We start from the raw sequence: 15,002 nt of genomic DNA, 5'->3' as shown, positions 1-15,002 counted from the left end.
TTTGATTGTATGTTGTACTATGTAAATCTAGTACATAAACCTTAGTGTCTTTGTTCAAAAAGATAGCGGTGGATTATCATACTTATCATGTCCAGAGCGACTTGCTGATTAATAGCACATAGTTTTATACTATGTGTCACACATGGCTAAACACGATGAATTTTTAAAAGGCATCGCTGTTATACAAGCCTGGTCGCATATAGCCAAAACAGACGGCTATTCAAAATTCGCAATCGATCTCTACAACTTTCGACTATGTCTACAGAACCGCGCTCTTTAAATATCACCGTCGCTCTCTACTCCATATCCACCATGCACCACAGTAGCTGCTTTTTTTAAATGAACCATTGAACTCAACGCTTGCCGTTTATGGTCTCAATAATTAGCTATTTAAATAGCACCATTTATATTCACACGTGATCGCCTATTGCCTGAATGATTAGCTATTTTAATTGCAATTTGCGCCTGGCCGTCCATGGCCTTAGTACTTGCCATCTTTAAATACATATATCGTAAATGTTCTTTACATATTGATCTATACGCCTGTCCATTTACAACCTGTGTACATTTTTATGTACATATCACCAGTGACCTCCATGCATTTTCGCCCATAGCAGCTGTACATGGATCTTTAAATATCGCCAATGTATTAAACGACTGCTAGTCTATGGCAACAGTAGTTAGAATTCGACTATGAAAATAAATAATCACACCTGGTCGCCTATTGTCACAGTAGTTGCCACAGTATGTGGCTATTAAATTTGCGCCATTGATCCCCACGCTTGGTCGCCTATGACTTACGATGAATGGTATTTAAATAGAACCATACGTCTTTACTTTTGACATTGTCTTTGACACTCATAATAAGAATACACAAGTCCTTTTTAAGGTTCATACCGATTTATTTCTATTTATTTAATTTCAATACAACGTTTTCCAATGTTCGTTAAACATTCTTATCTATAAGTTAAATGTAATGGCCTATTGGCGCCATGACAATAACAAATTATGTGACCGTAATATTCGGCCGTGTGTATGATTATCTTCCCTCTACTCAAGAACAGTGTATAAATATAGGTTGGAACACCCAATTATTACGTGTACAATTTCCGACGGGATCTTGTGCAAAACCTCATGCACAAATATAGCGATGTAATATGATATTTGCGACAGACGAATAAGGATGGCAGTCCGCTATTTACATGAAATCATACAACAATCAATGGGCTGCCCGCATACACGATATATGTCTTATAAGCGAGATAAGCAGTGAGTGTGTCTTCTCGTCCAGTTTGACGTTGTTTAGAAGATACCTTCTGGCATCGCTCTAAAACATGTATCATTAATTAGCTGAGCCATTTCATAATAAGATCGGTATTGATTCAATATTGACACCGCTCCAAAGCATATAGTAGTAATTTGCAATTGTCGTGACCCGCTAATAACATTGAATTTCTGTTGTTAATAATTGTCCAACGCGTATAATATTAAGTATACTTATATTTAATATAAAATTTAATTTAATAATATTTAATTTATTTTTGTTGGTAATTTACTTTGTTACGCTACATTCTATTTGGCTTACAAAATGCCATCATTAATATTCACGCCTAGACGCCCAAAGCCATTGCAGTTTGCTATTAAAATGAGACGATTTATCTATAATTATTTTACTTTATGGCTAGATTGTTTGGTTTTCTTCATCGTCATCGTTTTCGTCGGATAATCTTCAATAACAATATTTGTTAGCTATTTAATTGAACTTGTAGTTGATGTGGTGTTGCCTTTTGCGTGAATTTGAATTAACGACAATGTTCAAAGTGAATATCTCTCTTTGATTATTATGCTGATCATTTTTTTTATATGAATTTCATGTTCAATGTTTGTTGTTGAGTAATTATTTTATCAAATGGTCACTTTTACGTATATATATGATATGAAATGGCCTATTTAAAGTCTTCGCAATCACGTTTATAATACTCCTGGTAATTCGCAACCTGTTGTGGTGACTGTGAAGCGACCCATATTATTCGTAAAACAGATGCTCTATAAATTGTGGAGTAAATCATTGTTTTGTTACTTTAAAGAGATTATATATTAATATTTATGAATGGCAAACTCTGTAAGTTGAATACAACTTGGAAGAGTTAAGCATTCCTATCACGTTATTCTAATTGATCTTTGATAACAAATGATTGCGATGTCTAATTGAGATGTAATACTCAACCCTATGTGAATATACAAACAATACTAGAAAATATATGGGCGGCCATATGAACTTAGGGGTAATTGAACTCGGGCTACTAGTATAAACTGGAACAAAGATTCAGCAATACGCATAATTTCGCCTTGACAAACGTTCCGTCGATTCAAGCGGACCCCGTATGTCAGTAAAGTAATAATCAACGTCCTGGGTTGTGCCATCTAGGGTTAGATCATCATTGGAACCACCGTTATATAGTGCATTGTTACTACTTGTCTACTGTGACTATATGCAATCAGAAGTAAAGAACACAGGTAACCTTTTAATAGCCATTAACTATTGCTTTACACGACCAGGTTCGGATTACCATAGATCAATTAAAGATAACCGCCTTTTCTTCTTGTTCACTTCGTCTCCAACCCGCAACTGAACCAGATCCAAAAAAATATCTCAACATAATTTAATAACTATTACGCAAATAAGAAGCGAACATAAATGCACTATTCCATCATAGTTCTTCCACATGTTCAGTCCAGTCAGTTATTTACATGGGAGTCCATAGAATACACTCAGTGTCTTCAAATATTGAAGTCACGGTCTCAAAGGGACGTTATGATATTTGTAATACAAGTGCAAATAAAATTAAGTAATGTTTTTGTTTTTACTTTAAGCTAATGTGGTCACTGTCGACAAACATTTGATACATATTGTTTAAGTTATTTTAAGTCACTTTGCAATTGTTGTAACACGTGCAAAAACCCTTGAATTAGGTCATCGACGACCAGATGCGTCTTTTGTTTTTTTGGAAAACGGATTACGTTATACCTCCTCTTTGGTTTTGCACAAGATCCCGTCGGAAATTGTACACGTCACCATTGGGTGTTCCAATCTATATTAATATATTGTTCTTCAATGGAGAGTTAAGAACCACGCACACGGCCGGATATTGCGGTCATACAATTTGTTATTGTCATGGGGCTGATAGGCTGATACATTTAACTTGTAGTTCAGAATATTTAACGAAAACGCTGTGTTAGAATAAAATCAATAGACATAAATCGTTATGAACACTGAAACGTAGTTGTGCACGTTCATTATGTTTTAAAGACTATGTCACAACACAATTAAAATTTATTTGACTGATGAAAATACACCATCGTTTGAACTTCCGGTAGCAGACATTGTTGAAAGAAAAAAGGAATGAAATCGGTGAGCTCGAAGCAGTTACATTCGAATTACAAGTCTTAAATTTGTACAGTGAGATACAGCGTTTATTTTGCTGTATGTTTTTATCGCTTTGGCGGAAACAACTGTTTTCAATAATGTCCTCTTTTTCGTCCGTTGTCAAAAATACCGAATGATGGGCCAAAATGCATATGTGGCTAAACTGAGAACGAGTTTCCGTCCTGGTCTCGTGCCGAATGATGGAATAACAGCTATAGGGATCTTCAATAACACTAATTACTTTTCTTGCGTTGTTTCTGTCGTGTACTCATAAGGCTAAGCGCAGAGCTTTGACCCTCTCCGATAGTAGCTCGTATCACATCCATGCCGCAAATACACACTTCATGGCGACGATTAATTGAAATATAGTTTGCTATAATAACTTATGGTATATTTGGATACTTAACGATTCGCTTATATTTTACTGTTATTAAACAACAAATAAAACGGATCATTATTTTAAGAAAATCGCACTGATTTGTACATGAACAAAATGCCAACCTTTTTATACTTTGAGATATGAAAGATGTTAAAATGATCGAATGTGTAACTGCTAGTGAGGTTACCTAAGAACTCACACGAAACTAATATTAATGCTTATGATAACGTACGTAGGTACTATGGGCTGTCTGCTTTTTACAAAAGTATTAAATAAGTCTTTTTCTTTATAGCAAAGAAATGAACCCTTCTCACAACTGATAAAATCCCGTATCATCCACTGTTTGAATTTACCGAATACATATTTTTATTTAATATTGTTAAAAAATTACAAACTTTTTATATTTAACCTCATACACATTTGTATGGCAATTGTTAAAACATTACAATAATTGCATCTTGCACCTCATTCAAATTTTTATTTCATATTGTAAAACATTACAATAATTGTATCCTGAACGAGTTGAGCGCTTTGATTGGCTGCATACGTATTCATTGACTGGTCAATCACTGGACGTTGTTTTGTAAAATGACTTTATCAACATTCAATGTTGTCGCTAAACAATTTTAAGGAATTGAATAGAAAATAATCTGGTAACTATAAATGCTTCCATTTTCATGTGAAACCATACGATTGGGAACTTATCTAATTTCATGTAACACTTCCTAAACTTGTCCCTGTTATCCGTTGGAGAAGTCACCAAATCCTTCAGCTCGTTCTATAAATATAGTATAGCGTAATCACTGGTGTCAAGGTGGGCTTACAGGCAAAATTTCTACAAGAGGTTCGGATTCTATATAATGAAAGCATGCTCAGTCAGAAAAGATCACTAATTATGTTAGCAATTTTAGGTGCAGACTGCAGTTTGAGTTGGTTTGATTGACATATTTATGTTTTCGGAGTATCATTTATGAAAGAAGTCATTTGTGTAACTGTCGTTGTGATAAAATTATTTAATGGTCGATGTTTCATTCCGGTGTCTTTAATTTTAAGTTGTAGTGCGTGTTATTATTTAAATTTTTTATGTTTTGATTACTGTGTTCTGCACACGCTTTGAATAGGGGCAGTTTGCTTAAATTCTGTATCAAATTATGTTAACTTGATATGGTCGATTTTAACAATATAAAGCTCTATGTGTGATATACAATATTAATGCGATAGGTTGGTACGGAATCTTCGCATCTTTTGTAGTATCGTATCATCCGGACTATAAAAGTTGTTTACGGCATGTCGGGTTAATTACTTCCGGGATTACATATCTTATTTGTTGAATTAATAACTGTGAATGAAAAAAGAAATACACATAATTAATATAGTATTTATACTTATAGTTCGTATTTTAATCATTTTATAACTACACATAAGAGACATGCATGTACAAATATCAAATACACGGGACTAAGATTATACTTGTCTGCTGATTTTAACAGCTTAAAATAATACCATAGTAGAACAGATTAATAATTTATTTACCCCAGGTATTCATTAAAACAGCATAGGGCACAGAAAGTATTCATGGTAAAAATAAATAATTGTGTTTCCGGTTCAAATTTGGTACAGGGGTACATTGTAGTAAAGAGGAATTATACAAGCTGTGTGAATCATTCAAACAGTTGTTTGATTGTGTGTGTGAGTTAAGTTAGCCATACAGTCACGATGAAGATAAACACAAATTTACAAAATGAACGTTGAGCTTGTATAGTTATAATAATGACAATTATATTTTTTAATCAACATCCTGATTGAGATGATAAAACACTATTATAAGTCGCTTTTATAATCGTACACATAAAAAAAGTAGCCACAGCCATTTATCATAAGTAACAAATCAGCATTTTTATACGAAATACTTTGCACAATCAATAGTCAAGAATATATTGGCATGTTTAACACACACACACTAGTTTTAAACACTATCATTAATGATAACATTTTAACAAATAAGTTGAAAATTCGCAGAGTATATAAGACTGATCGATCAGTTCTTTTACAACACTTGAAATAATTGTGTCTGCGTCAAAAAGTAATTGTTCACTAATGGCATTATAAATTTCAATGGTGTCTTTATTTTAATGTTGGAGTAGGTATTCAGGCGCAAATATAACTCCTTAATTGGTGTTTGTTAATATTGATAACAACTAGGTATATTTCCAGGCAGACCGGTAAGTTATTGTTGTTGTTGTATTTTTGCTTTGAGATAATACAAAATAAATGTCCATAACAAGAACAGTGTGGCCATCTGGGAATACAGGTACAGTTTTTACAATTTCGGACTCCGTGATAAAATTTAAGCATTCGACCGTTATCAACACTTAATAAATGACTGATTAGTCCCTGCAAGAAGAAAACGCCAAAAGGTTGATAAATAGGTAAATAAACTGCCATTCAGCATAAACAAGTTTTAACACATATTCAGGAGTGGTAAACTAGATGTGTTTTCACGTTTGTGCATAGAGTTTCTAGATATAGAGACATAGAGATTTTCGAGTGAAGAATGCATGTTGTTGTCATTTAATAGTTCGGCATATATTCCGAGAAGTTCCTTAGTGAGAGGATAAGAAAAACAAATTATTTTAGTGTCCCGATTACTATTTGCATCCCAATCACGGAAGACATATTTATTGATGTTACAATATGAGACAAGTTTGTACACAAGTACGCACAATTTATCAGCAGATTAAAAACGCGCGTTTTCAGGAGGTATTTAACTATTTCCACTTTTAAGATCTTTTTCTTTTTTTTCATTTATTTTACCATGCTTGACATTTACATATACAGCATTTACATTTTCATACATAACACATTGGTAATATAATATAACATATATGGATCACTCATACATAATTATTTTTAGATTTTCTAAAAAGTAAAACAATATACAGTGCATTCATTCATATAGTTCGCACACATACAACATTTATTGTCAGTATTAATCATTTCACATGAGAAGCAAATAAAAAGCATGCACTCAGGCGAATTCACACTCGCTGTCACATACACACGCACACACACCCGCGCGCACACACACGCATGCACATACGCACTTGCATACATACAAACAATACATATTTTTGTTTAAATGGTTCAAGAGGAATATCAAGTAATTTAAAGCATTTACAATACATAGAACAATATTTCTTGATTATGGTATTAGTACTTTGCGGTTGACATTTTAAACATAAGTCCAAATGGTTGAGAGCATGGGCAAAAATTAATATGTACTAAAGCGAAGTTCTGTTGGTTGAAAAATATTGTCTGAGGTGGATCCATTTTTGATTATGTGTTTCATATTTGTTTTTAATGAGGGCAATTTCTGCTTCTGCCTGTATTTTTATCTTGAGATAATTTAGAAAAATATTAAATTTTGGGTTGCATTTTTTTTTCGTGTTAAATATAAACGTTTTCATTAAAATTAGTATAAAATTCAGAACATGATTGTATACTTTTTGTCGATAAAACCAAGGAAGGCCATTTCTTTGCTTAATTTTATGTCAATGTTATCATCTTTCAGAAAGTGTTGCAGTTTGGTCCATATTTCTTGTATGTAGAGGCATTTCCACCATAAATAGTCAATTGTTTCACTATTTAATTAGCAAAAATCACACAAGCTACACGCTTCCAGTCCACATTTGGTTAAAAATATATTTGTTGGTACTATTCTAGATGAAAACTTGTATTGAAAATTGCGTAGATATGTATCAATTGTTGACTTAAATGGAATCGTATTTTTTTTTTCCAGTCTGTATTTTCTTTAAGATTCAATAATTGGTTCCATTTCATTTCAGTACAGTTATAAATTGTAGTGTGTGTTTTGTGTTGTATGTTATAAAGTGTTTTATTTATTTGTTTGGTTTTCTCTATCAAATTACCAAAAGTTTTTTCCGGCCTTGTTAAAGTGTTGATCCCTTGTGTATGCAATAATGTTTTACATTCTTTGGGAATCGCAGAAAATAGTGAATAATAATTAAAAATTTTAAGTAGATTTATATTATATAAGCATTGTTTTTCATTAAACGTATAATATGTATTTTTTGATAATTATATAAGTGTCCAATTGTTTTTATACCATTGTTAAACCAGTTTACCAGAAATATGGATTTGTTATTTATTTTTATATTTTTGTTATTCCATATGACATGTTTACATAAAGAAATGCCCCCTTTTAAACAGTTATATTCGTTCTTGATGTTTTGCCATGCGATAAGCATATCTTTCAAAGATATACTTTCTTTACTAATGTAATGAATTATAGCTTCATCTAAGTTACTTTCAAATATTAGACTGGTACCAAAATGTTTGAGCTTTTCTTGTAGTAAGAGTTTCCATTTGCCATGATTGTTTTCATCTAGGAATCGTTTAACCCAGCCCGCTTTAATAGCGTTCAAAAAGAAATAAATGTCTGTAAGTTTTAAGCCTCCATTTTCATAAGGTTGATATAATCTTTTTCTTTTGATTTTGTCTGGTTTATCATCCCAAAAAAATTTGAACATAGTTGTTATTAATCCATCTATAACTTGCTTTGGTGGATTTGGGAAAACCGAAAATGGATAAATTAACTTTGGTAATGCAAAGGTTTTTATAACAGTAATTTTTCCCATTAAGGTAAGTTTTCTATGTTGCCACTGTTTTGAGCAGGCTTCAAATTCTTTAATTTTTGGCATAAAGTTTTTTTCTATATTAAGTTTATGCTGATTATAAAAATTCATTCCTAGAGTTTTATCCCCATCAGATGTCCAAGTCATCAATTCTCATTACAGTGGATTTTGTTGAGTTTAGGTTTAGTCCTGATATTTTTCTAAATTTATTGAGGATTTCCACTAGTGTTTCAAAGGACGTTGCTGGTCCATCATTGACAAAAGTTGCATCGTCCGCAAAAAAGGTTTGCTTAATTTCTTGGTCATTGATTTTTATTCCTTTAATCATTGTATTAGTATTTATATAATTCGATAGAATTTCCAAACAGAAGATAAATAAGGACGACGATAGTGGACAACCTTGCCGAACTCCTTTTTCTATTTTAAAACTTCTAGAAAGATTACCATTGTTTAAAATGATGCTATTTATATCATTGTAAAATACTTTAATCCATTGAATAAGCTGTGGTCCGAAATTGAGATGATCAAGACAATGTAAGATAAAAGAGTGGTTCAAGCTGTCGAATGCTTTTTCGAAGTCTGCAAAGAATAACAGTCCAGGTTTATTGTGACTTTCAAGATATTCAATTACATCGAATATTAATCTAACATTTTCACCTATATATCTGTCTTTCATGAAACCTGTTTTGTCATAACTAATTATTCTATTTAATATTTTTTCAAACGGTTAGCTTTATATTTAGTTGCAATTTTGTAATCGATGTTTAATAGACTAATTGGTCGCCAGTTTGAAAAGTAATTCAAGTTTTTATCTGACTTAGGAATAAGTGTAATTTTACCCTGTTTTTGTAGAGCAGTTAGTTCACCATTGTCAAAAGAATAATTGATTGATTTGGTATAGTATTCTTCTAATGTTGGCCAGAATATTTTATAAAATTCAACAGTTAGTCCGTCAGAGCCTGGGCTTTTATTATACGCCATTTCTAATCATGCACACCCACATTCATAATCAGTAAGTTTGCTTTCACATTGTACTTTTTGCTCTTTGTTTAGTTTATTTATAGGTACATTAAAAAATTCCGATGCAGTTTCTTCTGTATGATTCTGTTCATAAAGTGTTTCATAATACTTGGCTTCTGCTTCTAATATTTTGTCATTATCTTTTAACACTGTGTTATCAACAATCAATTTATGAATTGTTTTCTTTTCGGCTCTCCGTTTTTCTATGTTGGCAAAGTATGCTGAATTGTTTTTCATTTCCTTCGACCTGAATAGCTTTTGATCTTAAAATATATCCATTAACCTTTTTATCATAAATGTGTTATAGTTCTTGTTGTTTAGCTTTTATTATGTTTGTTATATTTTCTATAGAATCAGCAGAGTTACAATTTATTAAATTTTGTTGTAGTGTCGTGATTTCTTTAATTAACACTTCTTCTTCCTTTTTAGATTTTTTGTTTTTTATTGAACAGTATTTTATTGTTTCATTACGAATTGTAATCTTAATTAGTTCCCACATTGTGCTTGGATTACATTCTTTATTTAAATTCGTTATGTCATTGATACTTTTTTTTTATATTCAACATCTAGTAGAATGGAATCATTAATTTTAAAGTATCCACGTCCTTTTCCTAAGAGTTAATTATCTATGTTTAACTGTACAAGAGAGTGGTTCGTTTTATATCCAGGTTTTATGTTACATTTTGATATAAGATTACATAAGTTATTTGATATCAAGAAGAAGTCAAGTCTGCAGCATATATGTAATTTACAATTAGAGTGCCATGTGAATTGGTTTTTGTCTGGATGTTTTATCCTCTAGATGTTGGTGGCCATTAAATCTATTAGAGATTTTCTGCAGGTTTTATGGGTGTTAAAATTACCGTTTTTCTTGTCAAGTCCTGTTAAGGCAGTATTAAAATCACCGCCTATAATAAAGTTTTTATCAGCATTTGACAATAAAAAGCTTTTTAGTTTTGAGAATACATATGGGTCATCTTTGTTTGACCCGTAAAATTTAATAAGTGTGATGGTAATATCTTGCATTTTAATGCCTACAGCTATTAACCTTCCAATAACAATTTCAGTGAAGTTAGCTAGTTCCATGTCACTATTTGGATGTAAAAATATCCCTACACCTTCGCTATTTGACTTACATCCACTATAAACAAATCGACCAGGCCAGTCATGTTTCCATTATTCATAATTAGAGTTACTCAAATGTGTCTCTTGTAACATGTATATCGAATAGTTAAGACCGTGTAGCCACTCAAACACTTGCACTCTTTTATCTTTGTTTCCAAAACCCCTCACATTTAATGTTAGTATTATGGTTTCCATTTATGTAATAGATAGCCCATGTTATAAAATTTATTTTGAATCAAGTTTGTTTTTATGTCAACTGATATTTGAATTGTATGATTCATAGCATTTTTCATTGTGTCTTATATGTCATTAAAGAATCATAAAAGGTAGGTTGTATAATACGTATAAAGTATATTATGCGACTTACAAAAGTTAGATATTAATATTGTTGCAGTTTTTGTCGGTTTAGTGTCGAAAAAACAGAGATGATGCATCAAAGAACATGTTGTAGTTTTTAAATACAATTACTTAATCTTTCTTCTTTTTAACATTTTAGTTGCTTTTTTAATAAATGGCGAAGGATTTATAATTATCGATGATAAATAACGTTTAAAGTGGTAAATGGAGTTCTTATTAAAGCTATTAAAGTGTCTATATAGCTAGAAAAAAACAAACCAAAATAAACAAAAAGCAAAACACAAAAAAACGCAGGAATATTTCAATTAACAAAGAACGGTTAAAATGCACATTTCTTAGTACAGGGTGAACGATATTGTCATGAGAAAACAAAATTGAACAAGTTACAGGCATTTTTAATGTGTTAATTGTACGTAGAACAAGTTGTAGTATTTTAATGAATAAAATATGAAAAAATGATATAACATCTTTAGCGTACAGTAGTGATACAGTATAACTTAGGGTAACAGCATGCTAAATTTCTGTTGGAGTTGATTGTGTGTTCTAAATAATGTATGCATGTTTTTTAAGTAGAACTTATTAAAAAAGCATAAACATGAACACAATTACGAAATTACGAAAAAAAAGTAACTGTTTCTTTCTAACCTGAATATAATAATATTGTGTGTTTACATAAACGAACAGGTTAAATGTTAAGTAACATATAAAGCATACAATACAATAACAGTGTTTTGTATAGTATTTCCAGGTTTTGTTGTATTACATTGATTATTAATATATTTCAATAAGCATTCTTTCGAACCTATTCAAGTACACATGCACGCAACTATCGATGAGTTTAGCTCCGTATACATAATTTGATACTAATTCGAGTCAATTAACATAACTATTCACTTGCACATGCACAAAAACTATCTATAATGTCCTTTTTTTTATATTAAATATCATACATACAAAGTTAACATGTATATGATCATACAACATAGTGATTGTACAAAGCAATTAAGTTCAGACATGTTATACAAGATATGCTAATATATATTTTTTTTAGAGAGAAAAGAAAAGAACAACAGAGGAATAGTTATGAAAAATGATGAGTTGTATAAAGTTGGAAGAAAGCATACTGGACTTGTGTGTTTTGTTGTATATTCACAATGATCTTGTCAGATTGAAAAATAAAAATGAGAAAAATAAATAAATAAACAAAACTATTTTAGAGAGATAAACTAACATTAGAGTGAAATGTATATAAGTAGACAAAAACATTATGAGAATTTAATCCGATTCCATTTTTGTTCAAAGATTTGTAATGTGTCATTACTGAGGGCTATTTCTTTCTCAATTTGGATTTTTAGTTTAAGACTATGGACAAACAATTAAAATTTGGTACTTGTTTTTTGTACTTCATGTTTAATATAAAATATTTCATCAATATAACCATAAAATTCACAATATTATTACAGTCTATTGATTTCAATGAGTTAATTCCGAAACTTACATTTAAGAAAGATAGTTCAACGTTTAGTTGATGTTGTTCAAGAAAAGATATTAATTGATTCCAAATAGGCTGGATGTGTTTGCACTCCCAAAAAAGATGTTCTATAGTTTCAATGTTTTCACTGCAGAAGTCACACAGATTTGAGTTAGATAATTTGCATTTAAAGAGATATTTATTTGTAGCTATAATTCTATGGATGTAATTATATTGAAAATTTCTCAGTGTGCTTTCAATAGTTGCTTTATATGGCATGGTAAATATGTGTTTCCAATTAAGTTCATTTTCTCCAAAAAGGACTTGCCATTTATTTTTGATTTTGGAGTTTTCTGTAGGGTTTTTAATTTGTAGTGTGTAAAATATTTTATTTGGTTTGTTTTTTCTTCCAAGTATGTTTTCTACAAAAGTTGTTTGAGTACATGGTGTATTATTTGTATTGATTTCAGATTTAATATGTATGGGTATGCTTTTGATTAGTGTGTAGTACTTCAGAAAATTATTTGAAGGTATTCCGTATATGTAGCATAAATTATCAAAAGAGTAGAAATCCTTAATTCTGTAGTCATATAATTGGTCGACATATTTAATGCTTCGTTCAAACCAGTCTTTATAGAAAAACGTCTTATTGTTTGAAGTTATGTCTTTATTATTCCATAAAATTGTTTTACTGCTGGTTTGGGTTTCTAAATTATGAGTGACATCACTCCACGCTGATAGAACATCAGACATAAATATGTTTTCGTTTGCAATTTCATGTAAGATAGTATTGCTGATGTTACATTCAAAGAGTAAGGAGTCACCATATTTTTTAGGATTTTCTGGTAGAATAATTTCCATTTACTCGTGTTGGTATTATCTAGGTATCTTTTAACCCAGCTGCATTTGATTGCATTCAAGAATGAGACAATGTTCGTTAATTGTATACCTCCATTTTCTACAGATTGAATTAACTGAGTTCTTTTTATTTTATCAGGCTTACCGTCCCATATGAAATTAAATATTTCTGATTTTATATCGTTAATAACATCATTTGGTGGATTTGGGAGAACTGTTAATACATATATTAATTTAGGAAGTGCAAACGTTTTCAATATCGTGTTTTTTCCGATTAGTGTAAGTTTACGATGATGCCATGATTTTAAGCACTGTATCCTTTTCATTATTTGTGAAAGTAATTCCTAACGTTGTGGCTTCATCGGATGTCCAATTAAATTTCATTTCTTTTTTATATTGAACATTACTTTGTTTTAATTTACCTACTCGTAGCACAGTACATTTACTTTTGTTGAGTTTAAGACCCGATGTCATTCCGTAAAGGGTGAGCGACTCTATTAGGTTATGGAAAGAATCGTAATTGTCATTTAAACAATAAGTTGCATCGTCAGCAAATAGGGATTGTTTGATTTCTTTTTCAGGTTCTAGTGATATGCCTTTTATGTGTTTATTTGATTGGATGTGATGTGATAGATACTCGATGCAAATAATAAATAGCGATGATGAGAGTGGACATCCTTGTCGAACCCATCGTTCGATGTTAAAACTGTTTGAAAAGAAGCCATTGTTAATGATTATACTGTTAATATCGGTATAGAATAGTTTGACCCATTGAATGAGACTTTCACCAAAGTTCATATTTTCTAAGCAAGAGAACATAAATGAATGATCAAGCGAATCGAATGCCTTTTCAAAGTCTGCAAAGAATATTAGACCAGGATTATTTGAATTGTTGAAATAGTTTATGCATTCTTGGATAAGACGAACGTTTTCACCAATGTAACGTCCTTTTATGAAACCAGATTGAGATTTTGAAATGATTGATGGTAATATTTTTTTTATTCTGTTTGCTATACTTTTAGTTGCAATTTTATAATCATTGTTTAGTAAACTAATCGGGCGCCAGTTTGATAAGGATTCTAAGTTTTTTCCAGGTTTTGGAATAAGTGATATAATACCTTGTTTTTGTAGCGTAGTTAAGTTTTCGTTGTTAAATGAATAGTTAAGTGAATTAATTAGATGTGTTTTTATATCATTCCAGAATATTTTATAAAATTCGATTGTGATGCCATCAGATCCTGGGCTTTTGTTATTTTGCATTTCTTTTAGGGCTAATCCACATTCATATTCATTAAGCAATCCGTCGCACAGTTGTTTTTCTTCCTGGTTTAAAGAGTGATGTGTATTTTTAAAAAGGGTGTTATTTTCAACATTTTTTTGTTTATAGAGGGTTTCAAAAAATAAACGTTGTTCTTCTAGTATTTGAGTTCTGTTTGTTATGTCTTTGCCATTGACTACTAATTTGTGTACAGTTTTTTGTTCACTTCTACGTTTTTCAATGTTTGCGAAATATTCTGTATTTTTTTCATTATCTTCAACATGCTGTGCACGCGCTCTTAGTATTATTCCATTGAGATGTGTATGATAGATTCCATCTAATATTTGTTTTTTTAATGTTATTTCATTCTCAATGTCGGTGGTATCATTTGTGTTTGTTTGATGCAATTGTTTTTCAAGTGTTTCAATGGTTTTGATGGTTTCAGTTTCAAG

Source organism: Dreissena polymorpha, chromosome 8 (genome assembly GCF_020536995.1).
Source record: "Dreissena polymorpha isolate Duluth1 chromosome 8, UMN_Dpol_1.0, whole genome shotgun sequence".
Lineage (NCBI taxonomy): Eukaryota > Metazoa > Mollusca > Bivalvia > Myida > Dreissenidae > Dreissena > Dreissena polymorpha.
This window is presented reverse-complemented; position numbering follows the sequence as displayed.